This window comes from Zalophus californianus, chromosome 1, assembly GCF_009762305.2.
Source record: "Zalophus californianus isolate mZalCal1 chromosome 1, mZalCal1.pri.v2, whole genome shotgun sequence".
NCBI lineage: Eukaryota > Metazoa > Chordata > Mammalia > Carnivora > Otariidae > Zalophus > Zalophus californianus.
In genome coordinates this window covers 175,785,262-175,812,312 of record NC_045595.1, presented here as the reverse complement: position 1 = coordinate 175,812,312, position 27,051 = coordinate 175,785,262, and the positions used below count along the sequence as shown (strand labels likewise).

Below are 27,051 nucleotides of genomic sequence, written 5' to 3'. Positions count from 1 at the left end.
GTTAAATAGTTTATCTAATTTACCTAATGAAGGGATATCTTCAGTAAGCCCTTTATGTAGCCCTTGAAATGACACATGGATTTTTAGCTTCCCCCCTCACCACAGGGGCTTTTCTTTTTTTTTTAATTTTTATTGTTATGTTAATCACCATACATTACATCATTAGTTTTGGATGTAGTGTTCCATGATTCATTGTTTGCGTACAACACCCAGTGCTCCACACAGAATGTGCCCTCTTTAATACCCATCACCAGGCTAACCCATCCCCCACCCCCCTCCCCTCTAGAACCCTCAGTTTGTTTCTCAGAGTCCATCGTCTCTCATGGTTGGTCTCCCCCTCCGATTTTCCCCCCTTCATTCTTCCCCTCCTGCTATCTTCTTCTTCTTTTATTTTTCTTTTTTTTAAAATTTTTTTATTGTTATGTTAATCACCATATATTACCTAATTTGTTTTGGTGTAGTGTTCCATGATTCATTGTTTGTTCATAACACCCAGTGGCTCCATGCAGAATGTGCCCTCTTTAATACCCATCACCAGGCTACCCCATCCCCCCACCCCCCCTCCCCTCTAGAACCCTCAGTTTGTTTTTCAGAGTACATTGTCCCTCATGATTCGTCTCCCCCTCCGACTTACTCCCCTTCATTCTTCCCCTCCTGCTATCTTCTTCTTTTATTTTTCTTAACATATATTGCATTATTTGTTTCAGAGGTACAGAACTGTGATTCAACAGTCTTGCACAATTCACAGCGCTCACCATAGCACATACCCTCCCCAATGTCTATCACCCAGCCACCCCATCCCTCCCACCACCCACCACTCCAGCAACCCTCAGTTTGTTTCCTGAGATTATGGATTTTTAGCTTTTAATACCTTTTTCACCAAGACTTGCAGACTTTCTGAGGCAATGTTCTTTTAAAAATATGTTGATCATACTGTTACTTGAGTAGACTGTGGCTTTCTGAAGTCAAAAAAATGTGTCTTATTCATCCTAGTGTCCTTAGCATAGCACAAATCATAGGATTCAGCCTATTTATTCAGTCTATTGAATATAGATGAATGGTAAACTTTTCTTTATGAAACATCTTTAGGATATCTGTATCTTCCTTAATATATTGTATCTTTATTGTTCCAGTGGAAGCATATCTTTTGAGTTTCCTGATGCGGCTCCACTCATTTAAAAATCATTAATGGATAACAAATAAATCAACAAGTTATTTATGGCCTACCCATATAAAAATGAAATGCAAGTTACAATATCTAAGAATTTTGTCTACTTGGCAAAATATTGAACAATGGCATTGCTTAGTAAAGATAAATTTGGTTGAAGATAATGAAGCTCTTGAAATTGAGAGGCACAGAATTTAGGCTTAAATCATTGAGGTAGGCAATCGGATACATGTTAGGTCTTAATCAAGGGTTTAAGTATGATAAACTCAGGATTTAAAATAAATGAGCCTCACTGCACAATAAGAAACCCTAAAGAGATGATAAAGTTGAAGACAGATCAACCAAGAGACTATAATTCTTGTGTGAACTGTATGGTGGAAAAGTGAATAGAGAGAGATGTGATAGAATATATCTCACAGGAAATACTGATAGGAAAGAATATAGGCCAGGGTGCCTGGGTGGGTTAGTAGGTTAAGCATCTGACTTTGGCTCAGGTCATGATCCCAGGGTCCTTGCTCAGTAGGGAGTCTGCTTGTCCTTCTGCCCCTGCCCCCCTGCTCATTCTCTCTCTTAAATAAATAAATAAAATCTTTTTTTTTTTTAAAGAAGGAATATAGGCCAAGGAGAAGGTGAATTAGAAATCTCAAGCTGGTCTCACTGACAAAAATACCTTGAATGACTAAGGCATGAGGGAGAGGGAACTGGAAAATTTGATGACTGATTTTAGATTCATTAAATTTGATATGACCTTAGGGCATCAAAGCATCCAGATGGAAATATATATAACAGCAGTCCATTTAGAAATGTGAATGACAGTACAGAGCAAAATATATATTTTTGAGCATAATCAACAATGAAGGAGTAGTTGAAGTTATGGTAAGAGAGCATACTATAGGATTATGAAGAGATGGAAGGACAGAGTCACACTGAACACTGTAAATTGGAAATGAGAGTAGGAGAAGGAGCTACCTGACAATAAATAGAGTCAAAAAAGAAAGAAGAGAACCAGATTGAAGTAGGAGATGCAGAGTGTAGAGAGAATTTCAAGGAATGCAATAGAGCTGTAGTGTCAGAAGCCTGTTCCTATCAGCTCAGGAAAGTAGATTGTTAAATTTGGGGGAATTTTATGGTTCACTTTTTAAACTCAGTCATTCAAAAAAAAATTAGATTACATAAACTTCAGTTAAACAAAATATATTAAAAGCAAAGTTAATAAATACAACTTACCACTTTCTAATTATTTTACTGTCTTTCGCTGTTACCCATACTCTTTATGTTATCTAAATATATTATAGGTAACTATATGGTGGGAATACTATTTAGTTGTGTTCTATTTTATTGTCCATCTCTTCCCAACTCAGCATGCAGTGATATCACATTGGTAACTTGAAATCAGCAATGAGGGAGGATGTGAACCATTAAAATGGTAAGTGCTAAAATTTAGGCCCAGTTTATAGTTCTATTGATTATCTAGGCAAGGGATTGGCAAACTACATCCCTTAGGCCATATTCAGCCTATTGCTTGTTTTTGTACATAGCTAGAGTATTTGTACATAGTTAGACTAGTGTGCACAGTCTAAGTTTTATTGGAATACGGCATAGTCTTTTGTTTACGTGCTGTCTATGGCTGCTTTTGTGGTACAATAGCAAATAGGAATAATTATCACAAAGAGTATAAGGCCCACATAATCTAAAATATTTAGTATCTGACCCTTACAGAGAAAGTTTTCTATTGCTGGTCTACACATAAGAAAGTGATGGAGGACATATGCATGATGCAGACGAAATTTATTTATTTATTTGACAGAGAGAGACAGCGAGAGCAAGAACACAAGCAGGGGGAGTGGGAGAGGGAGAAGCAGGCTTCCTGCCGAGCAGGGAGCCCGATGTGGGGCTCGATCCCAGGACCCTGGGATCATGACCTGAGCCGAAGGCAGACTCTTAAGGACTGAGCCACCCAGGCGCCCCGCAGATTAAATTGAAAAGTGTGTTGTGTGTACAGGTGTTACAGTGTGAAGACCACAAGAATCTGAGAAAATATTCTTCTAGTGTTTGTAAACTATTAATCTGAGTCAGCAAAAAGTTACTAACACTGTTGACAAATGTGTGAAGTTCTGATGTATGTCTCTGTTTTGTCATTTTTATTGTACTCAAAAACATTAACAAAAATGTCAAACAACACCCACATTGGAATTACACTCATTTGTCAATCTCAAATATGGATTAGCTATGGATACAAGAGTTAGGAAAATAATCAACAAAATCCGTCTGTGAGAATCAATTGGCTAGATGGAATTTTCAATGAAGAATATTGTATGTTTTATTATTTGTAAATTGTATCCTGTGTATTTTTTATGTCAGTAAAATTTAAAATAAAGTTATGTATATATACACATGCATTACTTTTCGTGCACAGAGCACGTTTTTAAGCATTTCCCAGAACAGCCCTGAATAGCAGTTTCAGAAGCAGTGGAGTTTTGGAGGAAGATAGTAACAGAAAAGATCGTTATATTTAATAAGTACTTAATGACATAGAGTATATTTGTCATTCAGAAAACTATGAATCACTTAAAAAATCCTCAGAGTAGTTAGCTGCAAATTTTATTGCTTTTTTTCTTTTATTCATTTAGCAAATATTTAATTGGTCATCTGCTCTGTACTAAGCATTATGCTAAGTGATTGATACACTTTGAGGAATTAAGTAAAGACACAGCTTGTTTTGTGGTGTTTATAATCTGATGTAGAATGCAGGTCATAAAGGAATAAATATATAAACAAGCATGCAATTACAAAATTATATAAACAGACTATAGAGTTAGTGAATAATAGAAAGGAGATGGCATTGACCTTCCTAAGCAGGATGTCCAGGAAGATCTCTGAGGAAGTGCTGTTTTGGCTGAGGCAGAGACCAGGCTGGGAAGATTGTGCCTGGCAAGGGGAAGAGATTGTACAAATATCCTGAGGACTTAGCTTTAAAAAAATTTTTACTCCCTTGCAATAAAAAGGTAATCACTTTCAATTGCTTCATTAATTATAAAAGAAACTAAATTTTAAATGATATTACTTGGGATATAGGCAGTTACTTTCCTCTAAAAACCTCAAAGTTAATCATGTGTGGAAGTTAATTTCCCAAGTTTCCTTTTAAAGCTAGTGTGGAATTCTCTGTATGTTTACATATGACCTTCATTAAGGCTAAGAATTTCTTCATTTAGATTTTGGCTTTATTTGATGCTAATATGTTACGTCAGGTTGTTTCTCATTACTTTGTGTCAAAGGAGGATAATTCTTTTTCTTTCTTCATTTATGTGTTCCCGAATCTCTAAACCATACTTAGGCTCAGACAGAGAAGCATTCACGCTTTTATCCAATTTGATTTTTTTCTTAATTCATCAGGCCTCAGGGCTAGTATATGATCTCTGGTTTCATGAAAACCCCAGGTAAGTTCAGCATTACAGTGGAAATCTATCTTGTGAGAAAAGATTAATTGCATTTTCTCATCTTCCTTTATTCTTTTTGCTACATGGTTATTTTTTAACAAAAGGCTGAGTCAGATATAATAAGTACTTCAAGTGATAAAGATTAGAGCTAATATTTGTGAATATTTTGAAGCATTGACTGAAATATCCTCCTTAACATCACTTATTTCCTTCTCTGCCTGACTTCATTACCCTACACTTGAACTTCTTTGATTTCCTTTTCTTGGGACTTAGGACCCTTCATTCCAGTGCAGGCATCCAGAAATTGGTCATTGAATGTTATCATTGTAGGATTGGAAGAAAAAAAGAAAGGCAGCAAATCCTTGGCTTTTAAATTCAAAAGCTTCACTTCCTATACAAGAAGGAAGTATTTAGGAAGAATCTTTGTTATCCAGTTTAGAAGTCCCCTACTCCTGCCAGAACTCCTCTGCACTGTAGAAGGGAATAAAACAGAAGAGAAAGGAAGATAGTTAGCTGGGGCTTACAACTCATTTTATACAATTGTCTTTTACTTTGAGTTAAAAAGGATGCTGTAAAAATGTTGAGAAGTAAAAAAGTCCTTTGCCTTTTCAAAGGATCATTCTGCCAACTATGCTAAATATTTACTGAGGGGTCAAGGAGAGTCACAATGAAAGCAGTTAGGAGGCTATTGCTATAATCCTGGCAAGGGACGATGGTTGAGCACAAGTGATTAGATTCTGAATGTATTTTAAAGGTGAAGCCAACAGGATTTCCTACTGGACTAGATTAAGGATATGAGAGAAAGGAAGGAGTCAAGAGAACTACAAAGTTGGCAGAAAACAATGTCTGTCTTGAGGTACTGGAAGGATGAAGTTGCAACCTACTAAGATGGGTTTGGAGGAGAGATCAGGAGATTGATCTTTGATATATGATATATTAAATTTGAAGTGTTTATCAGACAGCCAATTGCAATTTGAACATACAGTTAGCTATGTGAGTCTGGAAGGACCTTGAGAAGAGATATTAATTAAGGAGCTTTCAACATAGAGATAATATTTAAAGTCATGAGGTTGAATTGAAGGCTGGTTCCCCAATAATATGTTTGAATAATCTTCTAACAGATCTCCATCTTGCAAATAACAGCTATAAATTCTAAATAAAATACCAAAAACAACTACTACAAAGGCTCTGAGGAGTTAACAAACCAGGCAGGTTATGAAGGAAAATTGAAACTTGTAAGAAGTAACGGTACTGGGTGAATTTCCTCATTTTTATAGCTTTTAGCTTGAGTACCATCTTCAGGGTTTCTGCAAGGCCTCTTTTAAGCTGCGATAGAAAACCTTAAGTTCTTCTGTCCTGAAGAATTAGAAGACAGAATTTGGGGCAACCACACAGAGTAAAAAGTGAATGAGGAAACAGAACCAGAAAAGGGGAGCCCTACTCCCCATGTACAAACTCTATGAAATCTCTGGCTAACACTTGAACCATACATGATTGAAAAAGATTTCAGCTAAAGACAAAAGAAATGAACTGACATTTGAGCTAACTCGGTGGAGATAGTTTGTCTTTTGAATCCAATTAAATTAACTGATGAAAAATTTTTCTACTTTTTGGAGGAATAAAATAGAGAGTTTCCGCAAAATAGCATTTACAGTACCCTAAATGCTATCTGAAATTATTTAACACATGAAGAATCAGGAAAATGTGACTATTTTAAAGAGAAATAACAATCAGTGGGGGCCAACTCAGATAATGAAGATACTAGAATTAACAAGCAAGGATTTTAAAGTAGCTATTTTAACTGTGCTCAGTGAGGTAAAGTAAAGATGTTTATAATGGATGAAAATATAGGAAATCTGAGAAAAACAAAGAACATGAAGAGAGAGTCCAGTGAAAATTCTAGAACTGAAAAACAGTGTTTATGAATTAAAGAATTCCCTGGATGGGTTTAACAGCAGAAAGGAGATGACAAAGGAAAGAGTCCATGAATTTGAAGAAAGATCAGTAGAAATTATTCAATCTGCAAAAGCAAAAATAATAAAGATCAGAAATTTTAACAGAGATTTAAGCATCTGTGGGCAATAGCAAAATGTCTAACACAATTGTAATTGGAGCCCAGAAGAGAGGAAAGAGAATGGGCCAGAAAAAGTATTTGATGAAAAAATGGCTGAAAGTTTCTCCAAGTTGATGAAATATACAATACTACAGATTCAAGAAGCTAAGAAAAGCCAGATGAAGGTAAATATAAATCAAACTATGGTCATTATTGTCAAACATCTGAAAACCAGAGGTAAAGAGATTATCTTGAAAACAGCAATAGAAAAATGACTCATTACCTACAGGGTAGTAATGATTTGTAAAACCACTAACTTCTAATCAGAAACTATATACACCATAAAGTGATGGAACAATGTCGTTAGAGTGCTAACATAAAGTCCTGGAACTACATAGGATCACTAGGAAAGTAGACAGAGAAGAGGAAGCAAGAAATTAGATGAAATGATAAGAAAGAAGGAAAACTGAGTGGGAAGTATCCTGGAAAATGTTTCGAGAAAGAGGCTGTGGTCAACTGTGTCAAATGCTCTATTATGTCAAGGGCAGAGAACGACCATTGGATTGTACAACAAGGATGTCAGTAATAATTTTGACAGGAATAGTTTTGGTAGAATAGTGGGCTGAAGGCTTGATTGGAATGGGTTTAAGAGAATGAGAGGAAAGGAATTGAAAATTATAAGTACAGGCCTCTTTCAAAGAGTTTTGCTGCATAAAAAAGAAATGGAGTAGTAGTTAAGGTGGAGACTGGGGTCAAGAGAAGGTTTTGTTTTGTTTTATTACATGCTAATTAGAATAATCTAGTAAAAAGTAAAACAAAAGTGATAATTTTGATAAAAAGGGAAAGAACTGTGCAGTGTTACCAGGTCTGTAGAAGAAAAAAAAATAGCCAGTTGAGTTAGAATAAAAATCATGCACATAAGTATATGACTTTATTCCCTGATCCCCTCTATCTTGGGCAAGGCTTGTTGCTCCCCAGGCTTTACTATTTCAATTTAATCATTTGTCAGTACAAATATTTGAAAAATATGTCCACTAAAAATTATGTAAAATTCTATGATTTTATCAAATAGTAACTTTGATTTCTTTGTGTTTTTAATTATGGACATTCCCCAAAATATGAGCAGTATATATTTCAAAAATTGTTTCTTAAGTGATATTAAAACTCTGAATATATTTTTCTAATAACATTGGTGTTATATGAGGTAGTTTATCCTGACCAGTCTACAAAATCCTGTGAAGTAACTGAGTTGTAATACTCATCATCTGAGAAGTCTCAGCTATTCAGATTTTTATTTCTATGGAAAAACTTATTCTAGTTTTCAGCCCAAGATTCTGGAACACATCTTCCATTGTGAAGTGGGCTTAAAGGTGGGAGTGGAAACACAGCCTCCTCATCACATTCCCCACCCTCATCTTCTAGCAGTGAGGGTAAGCCATCAAATTTCTCATGGCACCAAGGATTCAAGCAATGGGGTAATGGAGATCCTGGACATTTATTTTCTCACCAGTGAAAATTAATGAAGACCCAGGAGTTACTACAGCATTAGTGATGAGAAGGAAGTTTTAGCAGCTAGGGTGTGTTGGTGAGTTCTTGGTTACATAGCTGTTTATACCATATATATAAGGGTGTGTTAAAGTCTTTCTGTGCATGTGTGTGTGTGCACGCACACGTGTATGCTATTATTCTGTGTATACTGAAGTCCTGTTGACCTGAAAACCCAAAATGTAAAAAATGCCAATGAATAAACTTTTGTTCCCATCTTTGCTTTTATGATTGAGAGACATGTCCATTAAGTTAGCTAAAAGCAGATTTATTCCCACATATATTTTAAAGTATATAGAGGAAAACTCCATTTCCTATGCATTCTGCATCTATAAGATTATGCAGTGATAATGATGTATGCGTTTAATGATGATGCTCAGGGCAGGAAAAAAAATCCTGAAGGGAATTCTGAGTCACCCATGATTAAATTATTTTCAGCATAGATTCAGTACTCTTGTAAATCTTTGAACATTGATAAACCATATAATTCTTGGGTAAAAGGAATATTAACTAGAACAGCTCCCAACTACAGGGGTGAAAACTTAAGGTTGTGTCCTTAAGTGGAGAGACACTTTATTTAGACCTATTGAAGTAATTTTTTTTTAAACTTTATTCTTGATCTTCTGGGTCATCATTATAACTGTCTCCATTAACTATTTTCTGCCTATCTTGATGTAAAGCTGATAGTTTTAGATATACTTTGGACTTTAAGATTTGGAGGTGTATTTGCCTATTTGTGAGGACACCGAATGACTTGCTTGGTTGGGATACACACACACACACACACATATCTCAAGTGCACTACAGGAGCACTTGAGTTCAAAAGGTTTAGAGTCATTGTAATTACGATTCACTGAGAGTAAGAATTATAGCTAAGTAATTTTCTTTTCTTGTTTCAAAAGAAATGGGTACACAGATGTAGAGTCTGAATACTTACAGAGTCTTAATTGCCTGCCACGAGGTAGTACTTAGGAGCATGATTAAATGGGTTAAGACATCTGTAGGAAGGAAACCTCTAAGTAAGAAGCGATGTACTAGTTAATGCTGCTCCTGAGATTGAATTTAAGATTTATAGCATTCCCCATTTTTAAAAAAAAAAGTTGTATATGGTTTGTGTACACATTGTTAGAAACTGAATTGTTCACAAATGATATATTTTTATGCTGATTCATTGGCATTGTTTCTAAAATAGTAGTTGCTATTTCAAATCTTTCTTTTCAAAAACTGCACATTCTTAAATATCAAGATCTCTTCTCTATAATCTTGTTCTTCTAAGATATCACTGGTGCTGTGATCAGGAGCTATTTGTTCAATCATGACCTGTGGGGCTTTCATAACCTCTTATAAACTTAAGTGCCAATCACCAGGCTGGATATAATTACGTTTTTGTGATTTCTTTGAGCTTGAAGGCTAATGGATAGCCTCAGGTATTTAAATAACTGCTTGAACTTTCTTAATTGATACAAACTGCCTGTAATAATTCCACTTTTCTAGTATGCCACCTGAACAGCTTTATCTTAGGTTTATATACTTAATTGATAGTGTTTGATGGTATACAATATTTATATGAACCTTTGTTGTATTGAACTGTATATGAGATAATCATTCTAAGTTATATTTTAAAGCTGTGTACCAACTTCAAAAACTAAAACTCTGTAATCAGTGTTTGTATGATAGATAAGCAAATTTAATATTTCATATCAAATTTTGTTAGTCTTGTAAACATACTAAAACTTACACAAATGATTTTTCCTGTTTTTTTCATATTGCAAATTTATATGGAAACATATTTATATTTCAATTAAAATAAAAGTAACCATGTTAAACTTATGAAAACCATACCAAATGATCTAATATCTAATGAACAATTATTTGAAGACTTAATTTTCATTGAAGGGTTTTATTGATTTTCTACATTAAAAATAATCGAGATGTATTTGGAGGAATAATTGGGTTCATAGCTTATTTTCCTTTAAAAAAATCACATAGGTACAGATCTGTACCTCTGAAACAAATAATACAATATATGTTAAAAAAAAAAGAAGATAGCAGGAGGGGAAGAATGAAGGGGGGGAATCAGAGGGGGAGACGAACCATGAGAGACGATGGACTCTGAGAAACAAACTGAGGGTTCTAGAGGGGAGGGGGGTGGGAGGATGGGTTAGCCCGGTGATGGGTATTAAAGAGGGCACGTACTGCATGGAGCACTGGGTGTTATATGCAAACAATGAATCATGGAACACTACATCAAAAACTAATGATGTATAGTGGTTAACATAATAATAAAAAATGAAAAAATCACATAAAATGTACAGTATATATTGATCAAAATCGAGATATAATATAAATTGTTACAACAGAAATTGTGGAAGTAAAAAGCATATAAATAAGAAAATGTTTTTTGGAATTTCTCATTAAGAATTAACCTTAGCATCCTGGATTTGCAGCTAGATATTTGAGTCTCAGTCCTTGTTCTGCAGTGTGACTGCCATGTGACTTTTGGCAAGTTATGACAATTTTATAATAGCTCTTTGCTTATCTGTAAGATGGGAAAAAATTATGAAGACTGCAATACTTATCTTAAATATTCAACACCTCTTGATATTTTATGGACAGTCAATAAATTCTACCTTATTATCATTAACATAACTATTATTGTCATTATCATAAGAAATGCCTTATTACTTTTTAGTTTCATCTTGATTATAACCAGAAATTATGATCCAGATTTGGCTTAAGATGAGTTTGAATTATTTCCAAAACAAAGTAAGTCCCCGAAGTATTAAGATATGATACCATTAATGTTATTTACAAGAATATTTCAGAAAATCTGAAGGTAATTCATTTTTCTGAAAAGTAATTACTTGAGGCAGGTACCATTTTTGAATGTATACATTTTGGTATGTTTGAAAACAATGGTGATGTTCTATAACTAGTTATATATTGCATATTTTTATTCATTGTATTCTGCCTCTTAAGTAGATTATGTAAAATCATATGTCATTAAATTGGTATTATTAAATCTAAGTCACCAAACTTAGATCATTCTCAGATTGCCTGCCTATATACTAGCCAAGCAAGTTTTGGTGTTAGTATTGTTTGATAGTTTTTATCTGAAAAGATGTGGGTGGTGTGTGTGTATTTATATGTGTGTGTGTGTGTGTGTGTGTGTGTGTGTTTGAGCATTAGCAACTAATATACCATAGTAAAAAATCTTTGAAATAAATCTTTGCTACAGGTTGTATAGATATATGATTTGAGGGTTCTGCATGACTACTAAGAAATCCTTTAGAACTGGGAAGTATATATTATACTCAGAATTTTTTTATTAAAAAAATTTTTTTATTAAAAAGGAAGTAGAGTCATTTGCATATATCTTCCCCCATTGTTAGAAAATAAAAAGAGCAAGAGTCATAGTTTTTCTTAAAAAACCAAACTGTATATAAATGACTCTGTTACATCCATTAGTTCTTGGATACAGGTTGATTAATTTTGCAAGTTGATAATTTTGGTGTATATTATTCCCAGTTCCAGGAATTGATGGATAGAGTATAGCCATTTATGTGAAATTTTCTTTTCTACTGTTAGCCACTAGTCACATGGAACTATGAACATTTTGAAGTTTGGCTTGTGTGACTGAGAAATAGAATTATAAATTTTATTTACTATTACTTTATTTATATTTACATTTAAACAGCCACATGCAGCTAGGGGATGCCTTGTCAGACAGCACAGTTCCAGATCCATGAGCAGTTTTCATATATGGTTCCATTTATACCGTGGTTTGCTGTTGAGAATGCCCAGGGTATGAAGTGCCTTGGGGTGGCATATCCCAAACCTATCTCCTCATCTCATAGACATGGCCCATGCAGAAGAATGCAAAGCAGCATAAAAGCAGAGATGAGACTCAGATCTCCAGGTATTGTATCCCAGTCTCAGAATGCCCAACAGAACTTAATTTCTGATTTCCTTGTGACAAGTGATGAATTTGGTACATGGCGATAATGATTGTCAACAACCACAATAATTAAACTCTATATCCCATTCTGTGGCGTGCTGATAAGAAATGAGAAAAAGGAGACGGAACAAAGGGAACATTTTTATAACTAGACTCTGCTTCTTATCTTTCCAGTGAGTCTGTTGACAGAAATGGCCATATTCTTAATAAGCATTATTATCCCTGGGCTTGGTTACAAATCATTAACTGAGTTCATTACATGAAAGTCACTAATTTGAGTAACACAATCTTATTTGATAAAGAATGACATTGATGTATAAATCAAAGTGGACAACTTCTCAGGATTTTCTGATAATAAAATATAGACTATTTTAATAATAGTAAATTCATGTTACAATGGAGTACACAGAGTCAGTAATTTGGGGATCAAAGGGCCATTGCACATAAATTACTAAACAAATGCCAAAAGCCATCTAGAGACTGAGACAAGAATCTTTATGTCCTCTTTTCAGTTATATACTAGCTGCTTGATATTTTGTTCTTTTGCTAGAACAGAATATCAAGCAGCTAGCATCTAAGAAGTAAGTAACGGCAATGTGAACTTCAAAGTTACCTTAACTATGATGGAACACAAAAGAAATTGCCACATAATTGTTTTCATTTTCCCAGTTTAGATTTCACAATGGATCTCCCAGGTCAATCAATCATTCTTCTCTATTATTAAGATTTATTTATAGGAGGGCGCATAATAAGAAATTCTGATCCCTGGCATTTCAATAAGAATAATTTTGGCAGTGTTTTGCAGGATTAAATTTTTAAGATTTCATGACTTCTAGTCCCAACTGCTAAAGACTTTTTGGTAGAATTTTAGTAGATACTAATAATATTTCTGCTAGAAATTGGAACTATGCTCAAGTTCTATTGAAAAACTATTCTTGAACAGTAGTAAACTGTTAACAGTCTGTAGGGGTGGGCCCATCTCATGTTAAAAACGGTTTATAATATTCTGGTGATATATATGAAATAATTCGTGTCACCAATAAAATTTTGTTTGTGGAAAGGGAAAATGCTCTGAGCTTTAAATGTTTGTATATTTTGAACTTGCCATGAAGGCATGTGCTTTTTATTTCCTTGAGACATTGTTTTAAAATCCTCTGTTTAAAAATGTTCTTTGAGCTTTAGTAATAATTATAGGTTCAGATAGAGCAGCTCATCAAATCTTGGGCAGAAAAGAACAGAAATAATAGCAAGAGAGTTTCTGAGTTTGGAAGAACTGAGCCCAAAACCGAGTTTAAAGTTAAATAAATGTCCAATTTGGATATCTACATGGATTTGATATACTAATTCCTTTCTTGATATGTAACTTCTTTTTTATCTTTGTAGGTAACCTATGAATGTAAAACTGACTGACACTCATTTAAATTTGCTGTCTCCTATTCTATTGGAAAGATCCCTGTTTAGGTCAGGGATATAAGTGCTACAGGATATAAGAACAAGCATACACATTACTCCTAATAATAACGAAGAGAGAGCTATCATTACTACATTGTAAATTATACAGTAAGTCTTAGGTGATTTATTTAGTAGCTTAAACACCTAGGAAATTTCACTAGTTGGCAGCAATTGGAAATGCATATTAATTGCATGCTCCATCCCACATCTGAAATAAAAGGAGAATGTCAGGAATAGATTTATTCTGGTTTCCTTTTGAATATCATATTTTAATTTCTTTTATGTTTCTTTAATCTTTTTAGCAGTGCTTAAGGATTTGGAAGATGTTGATTAAAGCGTTTCCTCTGATTAATTATATTTTGGCTTTCAACTCTTTTATTTTATTTTAAAATGAAGTGCACACACATTGTCTGGATTATATGAGCATCTGCTCTTCCCAGTCTCTGCAAATATTTATATAAATCTTACTGCCACCCTGTTCCCTCCAAGTTCTCACTGCTTAGCTAATCCTGATTGCATCTCCTCATTAAGCCATCTTCAGGATATGGAAACATAAATAAAACAGACTAACAGCCTTCATTTCAGGGATATTTGTGTGCATGGTTTACCATTTAACTCATGTTATTAAATTCTCGGAATTCATTCTGAAATTATAGGGTTTCCTTTACCTCTGTTTTCTCTATTTATACATCTGATTATTATTAACCCAAGAACTATTTTGGTCATGATGACTAGATCTTTATAAAAAAGATACACTATTTTTGACTGGAAATTTAGAAGTTAGTAGGCAGCTTAAAGGTGATGCATAAATGTTGAATATCTCTTATTTTTTCCCTTTAACTATCCTCCCTGAGTGTTTCTTCCTTTGTTATTTATCTGTGGGTTCAGAGAATAAAAGATAGTACCTGCTACACGGGGATGGAATTCTAGTACTTACTATAAAGATTGTCCTTCACCTGGGTTCCCTTAACTAATTCTGGCTTTCATTTGGGGACAGTACTTTAATCTGGGGTCTTAGCTTTATTTCATGCTTTGATACAGAGTGAGAGACATCTATTTGACTTCATTTTACAAATTGTCCTTTGACCATGTAGTTTTTGTAGACAGAATGATTTTTTTTGATAGTAAATTTCTAAGACTGAGAATTTCTGTTCTTGCAGCTTTATGTAATTATGTTCAAAGGGGTTTGAATTAAAATGGAACAGATGTGTTCATCTTTAATTATGGTGTAACAAATTGTGTTACTCTAAGGCTTTATTAAGTGAAACGCTCATCTTTTTGTAATAATGGGTCAGACAGTTTCAAAATGATATCGGTGGACACAGTGTATTGCCTATTTCACTTAAACTTCAAAAGGAGAGTTAAAACTCACAGACTCTGCATGTAGAACCAGAAGAAACTATAGAAAATAGGCATAATTTATTATTTCAAGTTAAGTGAAAATAATTGTTAGAAACGTATGAATTTTAATGTCATCTAAATAAGACCAAAAAGGTAACATTTGACATGACAGATATATCTAAAGGGTATGGGAATATTCAACTCTGTATTGGAAAATGTAATTTTTAGGTTTCCTGAAAACCCTCTTGTATTCTTTTGTGCAGACACTCCCTTACAAATGAATAGCCAGTTGTTTTTTTTTTTTGGGGGGGGGACCATTTCTAAGTAAGTACAATAAAGTACTTTTTATTTATTTATTTTTTTAAATTTTTAAATAAAGTCCTTTTTAGAATTAGCTGGCAGCTACTTAGAGAACCAAAAATTAGCAAGAAACATATGGGCAGGCACAAATCCTGTGATGCGAGTCCCATCCCAAATTTTCCATTTCTGTCCTTGGTACCACTATCCTTTTATGCTTAGGAACATGTTCAGCTCCTTACAATTTTTCCATTCCCTTAACCCAATCTGTCACCAATTATTAATTTTATTTTTGATTTTTTTTCTTTACATACTCTCTCTGCTCCATGTATCATCACCACTGGAATCCAGGCTCCATTACCTCATACCCAGATCATTACAGTTGTTTTCTAATACATTTTCTTGACCCTTCTCTCCCCTTTCCATTCTCTTCAATTCCTGCCAATCTAATATAAAATAATAATGCTATTATGACACACTATTTCCTAAAATATTGTGATAGATATAAATTGTCTATTATACAAAGCCATACTTTTAGGTCTGGTCTTCAGGATCACCCATAATCTCTCAGCACCTTCTTCTCACTACTCCTCAGTAAAGCTAGTGATATGATCTTGCTTTCATAATGTCTTTCAGTAACTAAACCCAGCCTCCACCTGGCAGGATTATTCATTTCATGCCAAAATACACACCTTTATCGTCACCCACATTTTCTTTCTTCAGCCTAGGATGCTCTGGTGGCTTTCTCACTAAACACTTTACCTCTCTTGAAAGGCCAGATTCATCATGATGTGGTTTTTCTCTTTTCTCACTTTTCCCTGTCTGAATTGTCAATTCAGTTTTGCTTCATACTGTATTTTCTGAACTAGTTTTGAGTTTTCATAAAGATCTTAATCTTGTGAAATAAGGTTTGATTCATCGAGTGACTCAATGAAAAGTATACATTGGTTGATCAATTGACATGCCTTCTTTGGGGGATTCATTGATAAGACCGTGTTTATTGGGATTGGCAGGAGGCAAAAACAGGAGATGGGTAAAAGAAAAAATTGGGGAATTGAATATTTTATTGCAATGTCTATAAAATTGTTGGTCTAAAGGAAGCAAATACACTAAATTCAAAGAGAAAAAAAAAAAGTAAACTTCACAGAGCTGTGGTAAACACCAGATGTTGAAAGAGGATCTTACCAGACTAGCCATCTTCATCTTTCATCTCTTAGAGACAAATTACAACAAAGAGCCAAGATAAACATTAAGAAACCATAGAGGATATTAAGTCAGAATGCAGAGCTATAGATTTCAAAATAGAAGACATACCAGGGAGCCATTGTTAATGTGTCCCTTAATTCAAGGCTGCTGCTGCATGTTCTGCTCCCATCAGGATCTTCTGGTCTCTGTCTTTTACTTCCCTCTCCTTCCCTCAGTAGACAGGCACACTCACATTTTCAGGATCCAAGGAAGGAAACAAAGCTTGGTATTTTGGGTCAATCAGGGCATCAGGACAGCGGATGCAGTTTGATACTTTCTCCTGTAAATCCTTAACACAAAACTCTGGATTCTCACTGAAGGACTAACAACACCTTTAATTCTGATGAATTAAAAATAAGGTAAGAGCTACAACTGAGTTACTTATCTAATATTAGAAAACAAATGTTGATCACTGGGTTCCCTTGGTTCACTAAGCATATCTTTATAATCTGAACATACACAGTACAGGATTTTTCTTATCTTTTAATAACTAATTTGAAGCAACATAAATATCATTTATATTAAAACGTATAGAGTAGAGTAAATTAAAAGTAATATACAAAACTGAAATGCTACAAATAAATAACATCTTATGACATCAAATAAATGAGTGGCAAAGTGGACATGGCTTCAGAGATGTTGATTTCTTGTCTTTTGTTTTTCTAATATCAAAATTATTACAATGCTTATTATAGAAAATTTGGACAGAGAGAAAAACACAAAATAAGAAACTTACTCTCATTCTACCACCAAGTGATAACCCCAGTCAATATATTGGTGATTATCTTACCAAGAGGTAGTTTTGTATAGATAGACATTTTTTTATTACAAAATGATACCACATTTATGCTGTTTAATAAAATTTTTTACTTCACAATATATAGTCATTTTTCATGTCAGAATAATATTATGCTAGAGCTTTAATGCCCAATTTAAAACAGCATTAAATGTAAGGTAGTTCTCATTTGCCCTATGAGAAGGCCAATTTATTAGTGACAAAGACACTTAAAATCACATGTTTTAGCAAATACTAAATTCATTTTAAAATGCCAATTTTAAAAAACCTTATAGTTCATGAAGTGCCATTAATTTTTCATCATTGGAGACATTCTTTTGAGTCACCAGCTCTTTGGAGCCCATCGTCTGTACTTTGTATCTGTTTATGATGCTGTTACTGGAAATTTTATCCCATGATATAAATACTCGTTTACATAACATTAAGATTTATAGTATTTTTGTTAATCTCCACAATATAACCATTTATCATATTGCTTTTAAAAGTGATCTTGTTTACCACAATATCACCACTTGGAATTGTGTGGTCGGACTCTGGGAATAACTATTCAATATGTTAATTTTCTGTAATTCTGTTTTTTTGGTTTTAGTCATGTTAACGCTCTATCATATCTGTCTATCCGTCCGTCCATCTGTCATCACCTATTTAAATATATACATAAACTAAGTAACATTGATGAAAACAGTTTTGGGCTAATGTCTTCTTCCAATTCCTGCAATGCTATTCAAGACAAAGAAATTAAGAAAGCACCATTTGGAAATATTGATTTTAAGCTAACTCCTTTTGGGGGCAGGACAGAGGGAAAACTTTTTTAAAAGTTAAATATATATCATATAATCCAACCCATTTGGTAAGTAGTTTATCATGATTAGCTGCTTTTTGGTAAATTCCATCAGACTCTCTTCCGACAATAATATCAGCTGCAAATAGACAAGTTTCTTTCTTTCTTTACATAAAGATGCCTTTCTAAGGTGAATAATTACAGTAGTTAGAGACTCTAGTACAATAGTGAATAGATGGTAAGAGTGGACATGCTTGTTTTGTTACTGAACTTAAAAAGTATTTAGTTTTGTGCAGGATTTATGTTAGCTGTACTTTTTAAAAATCAGGAATGAATATTAGACTTTGTCAAAAGGTTTTACTACTACTACTGAGATTATAATTTTTTTTTTTAATTTTGGTGATATGATGAGTTACATTGATTTTCAAAGGTTATAACAGCCTGCCTTTTTAGGATTAATCCCTATTTAGTCATGACACATTAATCTTTATATTCTGTATTTTTTTAATACTTTGTTTACAATTTTTGCACCTATGTTCATGAAGAATATCGGTCTTTATTATTCCTTCTACTTACTTTGGGCTTTTTCTGATTTTCTTTTTCTAGTTTCTTAAGGTGGAAACTGAGGTCATTGATTTGACTTCTAATATAAGCATTTAGTGCTATAAATTTTCCCATTAATACTGCTTTCTGATTTTTTTTTAAAAATTTACTTTAAAATATTTTCTAATTTTTCTTTAAGTTTCTTCTTTGATCCATGGGTAATACAGAATTATATTAATATTTTTTAAAATATTTGGTGATTTCCAGAGATTGTTCTTTTTTTTTTAAAGATTTTATTTATTTATTTGACAGATAGAGACACAGTGAGAGAGGGAACACAAGCAGGGGGAGTGGGAGAGGGAGAAGCAGGCTTCCCACTGAGCGGGGAGCCCGATGTGGGACTCGATCCCAGGACCCTGGGATCATGACCTGAGCTGAAGGCAGACGCTTAACGACTGAGCCACCCAGGCGCCCTCCAGAGATTGTTCTTTATTAATTTCTAATTTAATTCAGTTATGGTCAGGGAAGATTTTTATGGCTTAAATGCTTTTGAATTTATTGAGACTTATTTTATGGCCTAAACTATGATTTTTTTTTGCAAATAGTCCTGCTCTTGAAAATAATGTATATTTTGATGTTGAAATGAGTATTTCATATCTTTTAAGTTTGTATATTAGGTTGCTTGAAGTTGTTCCACAGTCAATTGATTTTTATTTTTTTAATGTTATTTTTTCCTGTTTCATTTTTAATGGTTCTATTGTGTTCTCAATTTTACTAGGTTTTTCTTTTACATTGTTTAATCTGCCTTTAATTCTGTTCTGTGAATTTTTCATCTCAGTCATTTTAGTACTTATCTCTAGAAAGTAGATCCGGGTCTTCTTCCTATCTTTCATGTTTCTAATGAGTTTTATAATGTATCAAACACAGTTATTAAAGCCATCTTATTGTCCTTCTCTACTAATTCTAACATACCTGTGTTAGTTCTGGGTCAGTTTCATTTTATTGATTCTCCTCTTCTTTATGAGGCATGTCTTCTTGCTTATGTGCAAGCCTGGTAATCTTTGACATTCATTGTGAATTTTACATTTTTGACTGTTAGATATCTTTTGTATCCCTATAATTATTCTTGAACTTTATTCCAGCATATAGTTAAGTTACTTTGAAATAGTTTTATCCTCTCTGGTTTTCTTTTTTATACTTGTTTGCTGGGGTTAAGTAGGGTTAATTTTTTCTTTACCAGTAGGGTTAATTTTTTCTTTACCACCCCTCCTGGGTGGTCCATCTCATTACCTGTAAATGATGAGATTTCTTAGTCTGGAAGATGTGAAAAGGCCTCTTTCTGACTCTCTGTTAGTTCCAGACATTGTTCCTGATGTTTTTTTTCTCACTAGTTTTGGGTAATTTCCTCATGTGCATGCACTGATAATTTCTCTGCTGAATACTTGAGGGGATCGTCTATAGACATCCAGGGTTCTATCCCTGTGAAATTCTCTCCTCTCTACGACTCTGTCCAGTGAACTGCAGCAGCCTTATTCTTCCTGTCTTGGCACCCCTGTTCCTGTCTTATTCTTGCTGTCTCCTCAATTCAAGGGGTCCACTGGGGTCCTCCCGGCTTCTCCCTCCCCAGATCATGGCCTGAGAACTCTCTCAAGACAGTAAATTAAAAAAAAATGTAGAGCTCACCTCATCTGTTCCCCATCTCTTAGTGATCACTGTCATTTGTTGACTGGTGTCCAAAATCTTAAAAAACTGTTTTATGTATTTGAAAATTGTTTTATGTGTTTTGTCTGTTGTTGTAGTTGTTGTTGTTAAAAGGGAAGATTGTTTTAGGTGGGATAGTAAATCTAGTTGCTGCTACTCTACCTTGGGTAGAATCAGAAGGCTCTGTTAGCTTCATTCATAACTTTGAAATATTTAAAAATATTGTATATGGGCCGCCAATTGTACCATTGCCCTGGACTCAGCAAATATAATGGTGTATCTGGGAAAAAGAATTAAAATAGATGGGAAAAGGGGATAATTGATGTAATAACAAGGTCTCAAAAGGGAAGGAAGTATTATTCCTAAAAGTTTTATAGAAAATAGATAATATAGGATATTTGAAGAATGTGATTTATAAAAAGTGCTGTCAATATTTAGAGATGTCACTGTTTGTTGACATGTAGAAGGCTTACTGAACCATAAAGATAGCACAATTGCTCTTGGAGGTCTTACAGTTTTGATACTTAAAACCCAGGCATATATTTTCCCATCAGTTTTTAGCAGTCTTGGTGTGGAGCAGAGCAGCTAGTTGGCTAAATTTGTCTGTGTCTTATTTGGCGAAAATGAAATAATGAAGTACAGATTTTAGGCCAGATATGAAAAAATAGGTGAAAAATAAACTTAGGAATAAATAAATGTGTAAAAAAGAACTAATATTTATTTATCACCTACTATGTTCCTCACCCACACTATGCCGAGTGTTCCAGGTTATCTCATTTTATCTTCATAAAAACTGTATTAGGTGGGCATGAGTATCTGCTAGATTAAACATAATTCCATTTTCTTTAGATGAGGAAATTGAAGCCTGTTTAAGTGTACACAGCTAGGAAGCAACTGATCCAGGATGTGGATCCAAGTAGAATCCAAGTAGACTGATTTAAGAGCCCACACACTAAACCACTGACTATATTGCCAATGAGGTTAAAATGGAAATGAATTAAAATACACAAGAGAGCTGGAAGGATTGAAGGATGTGGTCAGAAAGCAGGATATTAATGTTAAAGATGTTGGAGACAAAGCTGCTTTGGGTGATGCTGGTTCTAAGTTGGGTGGCTGGAGTAGAGTTGAAGTTAATGTAATTAGAATTAAGGTAATTTAAGAATGTTTAGGCAGGGTAATGCATGTTCACGGATATTAAAATTACCCACGGTACTGGCTGAATTTGAGGTAGAAAGTAAGACTAATGAAATTTTATATTCCTATTCTGTCATACTGACTGGCTTTCTGTAAATCTTTAGGAAAATTCAAGAAGTTGAGGAACCCTAACATCAGACACTGTATTTAATCAGCCAGGGAAAGGTTCCCAGGTTCTCAACCTGCCAGCAGACAATCTAATAGATAGGTATACTTGCTTTTTTGGTGTCCACTACTTGTCATAACTTCTGAAGTTATCTGGGCCTCAGTCAAGGAAAGGTCTTAATTGTTTGGGACTTAATCTCCATGCTGTGGCCCTTTTGGCTCCCTTGTTCAGGTACTTCATCAGTGCCTGAGAGGAATTTCAGTACATACTAGGAGTAGGGTCATCTGAAGTTTCCTGCTCTAATAGGGGAATTCACCAGAATAAGTCTATATTGAAGGGCCAAAGCTTGTAGAATCCCTCAGTTTCTTGGCTGCTTATTTAATATTTGTCAGGTAATCTCATGGAGTATTAGCTCTCCAACGTCGTCTTAACTCATAGTATTATTTTAATATAACATTATTGTTGTTAATATTTTTAAAGCAAACTCTTTTACAAGGCTTATTTTTTTTATATAAATTCTCCTTGGAGAGAAGGAAAAGATGGTGTCAATTTCTGCCTAAGAAAGGAGACCATTATGGATTCTGTACTATACCTGATGAGATTATAATATGAAAATTAGTCCAAAAGTAATTGCATTTTGGCAATACTCTCTTTCCCCTGATTTTGTTTAGCGTGGGTTTCCTGCTCTGCAGGAATTTGGTCCTCAGTGGATTTTAAGCTCTAGCACTTTGAGGTCCCATAGACCCACAGACCTGTGCCAGGTCATGAGTTTCCATTTGTGGCCAGTTCTATGATTAAAATGCTTCAGAGCATATCAGTGACAAGGCACTGTTGGCATTCCAGTGCCGTCAGTTTGTGTAATGGTTAAGCCACAGATGTATGTGGATATCATGTTGTCATCATGTTCTAGAGTGAGTTGACCAAAAACCAAATGGGGCAGGGAAGGCATAAAATCAACCTATAAGGCAAATTAGGAAAGAGAATTTGTTTTTCTAACAGAGATTTGAAGTTTTCATGTCAGCGAGTCTTAAAGTTTGGTTTGTAAATGAGTCTTAAAGTTGAAAACAAAATATTTTATTTCCTCAAGCAATAATTCTGTGTCCCCCATCATGTTTATATTTTAATAGAGAATGGATACATACAGGACAATTTAAATAGAGTGTTAAAGTGATCACTATTTTCTAGGATTAAAAAAGAGAAATAGGTAGTAGTTATTGAAGGGGGAGAGAGAGGGGCTAAGTAAGGGTGAAATGCGTAATTGGAGCCAGTGGAGGGAACAGGGGAATATTTCTTAAATATAATTAATATTGTAAGTTAAAGTCTTCTTTAAAAAAAAGAAAAAGAAAAGCAAAAAACAGCTTGTGTCTCAGCCTAACCCCTTACTATTTTCAAGAGGAGCTTTCTAATTCACAGGACGGCATAGAAAAGGAAACAAAGTGATGTAAGAGTCAAATAGTTGCTGAGTACACTGAGGCTTCATTTATGAAAGTTGTAGTTAGAGTGTGTCTTAATTGGTGGTGGGGCACTAGATGTTTAAGGTCGAGGTAGAGAAAGTGTCATGTAGGGACAGAGGCAGGGAGTAAGGGAAGGCTACATGGAAGATAGTGCTTGAGCACAGTGGCTTAGCACGTGATGAGTTTTATATTTCATGCATTGTTACCCTGTAGTATTTGTAATTAAGATTAAAAAAAATTCCAAAGATTTTAGAGATTAAAAACAAAAAGTTCTAAGAGAACCCCACATTTTATACTTATATTTCCTTATCAGAAAATCTGTGTTTTCAAAACTGGACTTTAACTTTGTTGCAGACAGTGTTTTGGAAACAGATTCCTAAGTTTGAAAAGGTCAATGCAAACCCTTCACACCAACAAAATGCACACTTTCCTTTCCAACACTCAAGAATAGTTCTTCTGATGCTGATGAATGTTAAAGTAATGAAGAATTTTGGTGTTATCTAAAATATTTGTTTTGTTCTCTGGGCATATGAACTAATGCTAATTTGCAAAGGCTGGTTGAAAAAAAAACCTCACTTGGATAGCATTTAATAAAAAATGCAAGTCTTTTGACTATGGTAAGATTATAGTATTTGGTTCTTCTCCCAAGTAAACAGATTTGTTTCCAGGAATTTGAGTGATGGAAAAATAACCTTTAAACTTATTTTTCAACTGGAAGAGACTGTTCTATTGTGAAAATTCACATACAAATATTTTGGGGAATACAAATTTCCAAGGAATTATGGGGAGCAAAAATTTTTGAGATAAACCATATGGACTTAAGCTGATATTATCGACATTTTTCTCTTATGAGTAAACCAATTTTATAATGTAAATTTGAAAGGTTTCTATTCTAATGAATGAGTTTTGTTGTTAGCTGTTTCCAGCTAAATTGACTCATTTCTGCTATTTTTCAGTCAATAACCATTTGTTGAGGGTCTATTAGCTGCCCCGTCCTCTTCTAGGCACCAAAAATACAGTAGTGAACAAGATAATGTTTGCTTTCCTAGATTGATGAGAAATAGATAATAAAAAGAAAAATACAATAGTATGATATCAAATAGTGATAATATGTTGAAAGGAGAAATTAAAATAGCGACCTTCAGTTTGTTTCTCAGGAAACTGAGGGTTCTAGAGGGGAGGGGGTTGGAGGGATGGGTTAGCCTGGTAATGGGTATTAAAGAGGGCATGTATTGAATGGAGCACTGGGTGTTATATGCAAAAAATGAATCATGGAAGACTATATCAAAAACTAATGATGTAATGTATGGTGATTATCATAACATAACAAAAGGGGCGCCTGGGTGGCTCAGTCAGTTGGGCGTCTGCCTTCAGCTCAGGTCATGATCCTGGGGTCCTGGGATTGAGCCTTGCGTTGGGCTCCCTGCTCGGCACGGAGCCTGCTTCTCTCTCTCCCTCTGCCTGCCACTCTGCCTACTCGTGCTATCTCTCTGTCAAATAAATAAATAAAATCTTAAAAAAAAACATAAAAAAATTCAAAAAAAAGAAAAGACTTAAAAAAAAGGAAAAGAAAATTTCTCCCCCAAATACATATTCCATCTCTGCAAGTTAAAAAATAAATAAATAAAATAAAATAGGGACCTTGACTAAGTAGTGATTGAGGGGCTACTTTAGCTAGGCTGGTTGGGGAAGATTATCTGAAAAGTTTGTTGAATTCAGATCTGAATGATGAAAAAGATGCAGTTAAATTAAGATCCGGGGGAAGAGGCCTAAAAAACAAGGAATAATTAAAATAGCATGAAGACAGGAACACGCTTGGCATTTTTTTGAAATGGAAAGAAGGCCAGTATGCTTTCTTTCACAAGAAAGAGAAAAAAAAATTCCAATAGTTAAAAATGATTAAGGCACATTTTGCCTCTTATAGCCAGAAGTTCAAAGGTCAGGTAGTTTCCAAGATTGTTTGATCTTGTCAACCACATGGCATCTGTTGCCTATTTTATCAGGAATAGAAGTTCAAACATTTCTGTGCCCCACATCTTGGTATGGAGTCGTCAGGGAAAACACAATGCATTCAAGCACTGGACTGCCTATAGCGGAGAGACAGTGCAAGAGAGTTTCTCTAGTGGCAGTGGTCCTCCTTGGTCCCTTTTGGCAGCTGATAGAGAGTGACTGGCCTGCATACACCCATCTTGTGCTATAGTCTGCAAGGGGGCAAATACAAAGGTGAGGTTGTCCAGGTGCCGTATGATGCACATGCTTAAGCAGAAACAGGGAAAGATATTCCCACACAAGGTGATAAACCCAGCAGAGACTGTGAGGACTTTTGATCTCTTGGTGAAGAAACATTCCAGGCCCAAGGCCCATCCTTAGGCAGTTGATGAGGTGGAAAGACTGCAAACATGAGATTGCCTTTCCCAATAGATCCCATCATCATAAACCCAGAGTTTTTTCCTTCTTTTTGTCTTACTCTCCGATGTTTGCACTAACCTTTGATCAGTATCCCTTGAAGGTCAGGTCACTTTGTGACTATAGGATACATGTCAGAGCTTCCTTACTCAAGTTCAGGGGGCAATAAAATTAATTCCTGACTTTGTCTTAGAAGAAAGGGGAAGAAATTTCTCAGAAGCTCTGTCAACCTTTCCTCAAATGCTACCAAAATCTTCCAAATGATCAGTGCTGAATTAATCACTGGTGAGGGGAATAGAATTACCCTTAGGTAAATCAGACCCACCTCTGGATATGTCTGGAAATGTGGGAAACCCTGTACTTTCCACATTCCTGAGATATGTAGCTTGCATGTAAGAAAGAAGAATATGAAAAAAAGATCCAGGAGAATGGGTCAAACTGTTGGTTAGGCAACCTATTGGTTGTCTGATACAGCTCTTAAGGGTATAATAAACAAGGTGGAGAGTGGAAAGAAATGAGGCCAGGCATTTAGGCAGAGGGTAGATTATGCAGAGTCTTATAGGATATTGAGTTTGCATTCTACTCCAGTTGAAGGGAAGAGCAATTTCTGGATTTTTAAACTGGTATATATATATATATGTGTGTGTGTGTGTGTGTGTGTGTGTGTGTGTGTGTGTGTGTGTGTGTGTCTGTGTATGTGTGTGTGCGCGATATGATCTGATATATGTGTTAGATTGAACATTGATAATAGGGTGGTGTGGCAAGTTCAGGCAGTTCTTCTCACAGAAAACAATTATAGTAACTGGAAAATAATCAAAACAAAAATTTGAAGATACTGGAAAATGACCAAAGGCAGGTAGAAACTTGAGAACAGTTTACTACTAAAAGAGTGCTACTACATCAGGTAGAAAGTACAATGTTGTGGCTTTTTTAGAAAACCTCAGCCTAAATGACTCAATTTCAGGGGAAATTCTAGAAGCAGGAGCACCACATAGGTCTGAAATCTAAAAATCTGAGTATAATATTTTTGCAAATTCCCGGATGATCAATAAAATAAGCAGGCTGGTGAAAAAGCAGGGTGAAAATAGAGATGGGTTTGCTCTTGAATGACAGAATTGCCTCTGGGGAAATACTGTAGTTTGTTATGCCTCTTATTGAGTGCATTCCCTAGTCCACAGAGAGCCTGGACAGCAGAGAATAGAAATCTTATTAGACTGATTTGTCAGAAGGCAGAATTCTGAGATGGGAAAGCAACTGGAAATTTACAAGGGGGGCCTGGAGGCAAGAAACCACCAAAAGAGTGAACCCCCAAATCTGAACATTGACTCAGCTAAATTTCTTGGCAGATATCTAAACTAAATAGGCACAGAGGAGACCAACATGGAGGCTAGGCTTAAAAGCAGCATCTGGAAGCCAAGAAAACTTGGCCAGAGTTACTGTCTTCTCCAGACCACGGGGAAGACAAATTTTAGTTTGGATCCAGGCAAGTTAGTGACTTACTGGAACCAAAAACCGATAATCCTAAGAAGAAAAGAGATTTCAGAGTCACTACAACATATTGGACTGAATATATC

At 34.8% G+C, this 27,051-nt stretch overlaps 1 protein-coding gene across 1 annotated transcript in view; it reads left to right on the top strand.

The window, feature by feature from the left end:
• Positions 1-8,040: 8,040 nt before the first annotated feature.
• The window catches only part of LOC113917584 (casein kinase 2 subunit alpha' interacting protein), a 121,555-nt gene continuing 102,544 nt past the window's right edge, over positions 8,041-27,051 (top strand). Inside the window, exon 1 of the mRNA XM_027585443.2 lies at positions 8,041-8,243. The gene's annotated coding sequence lies outside the window, so the exon portion shown is untranslated. The remainder of the gene's footprint in view (positions 8,244-27,051) is intronic.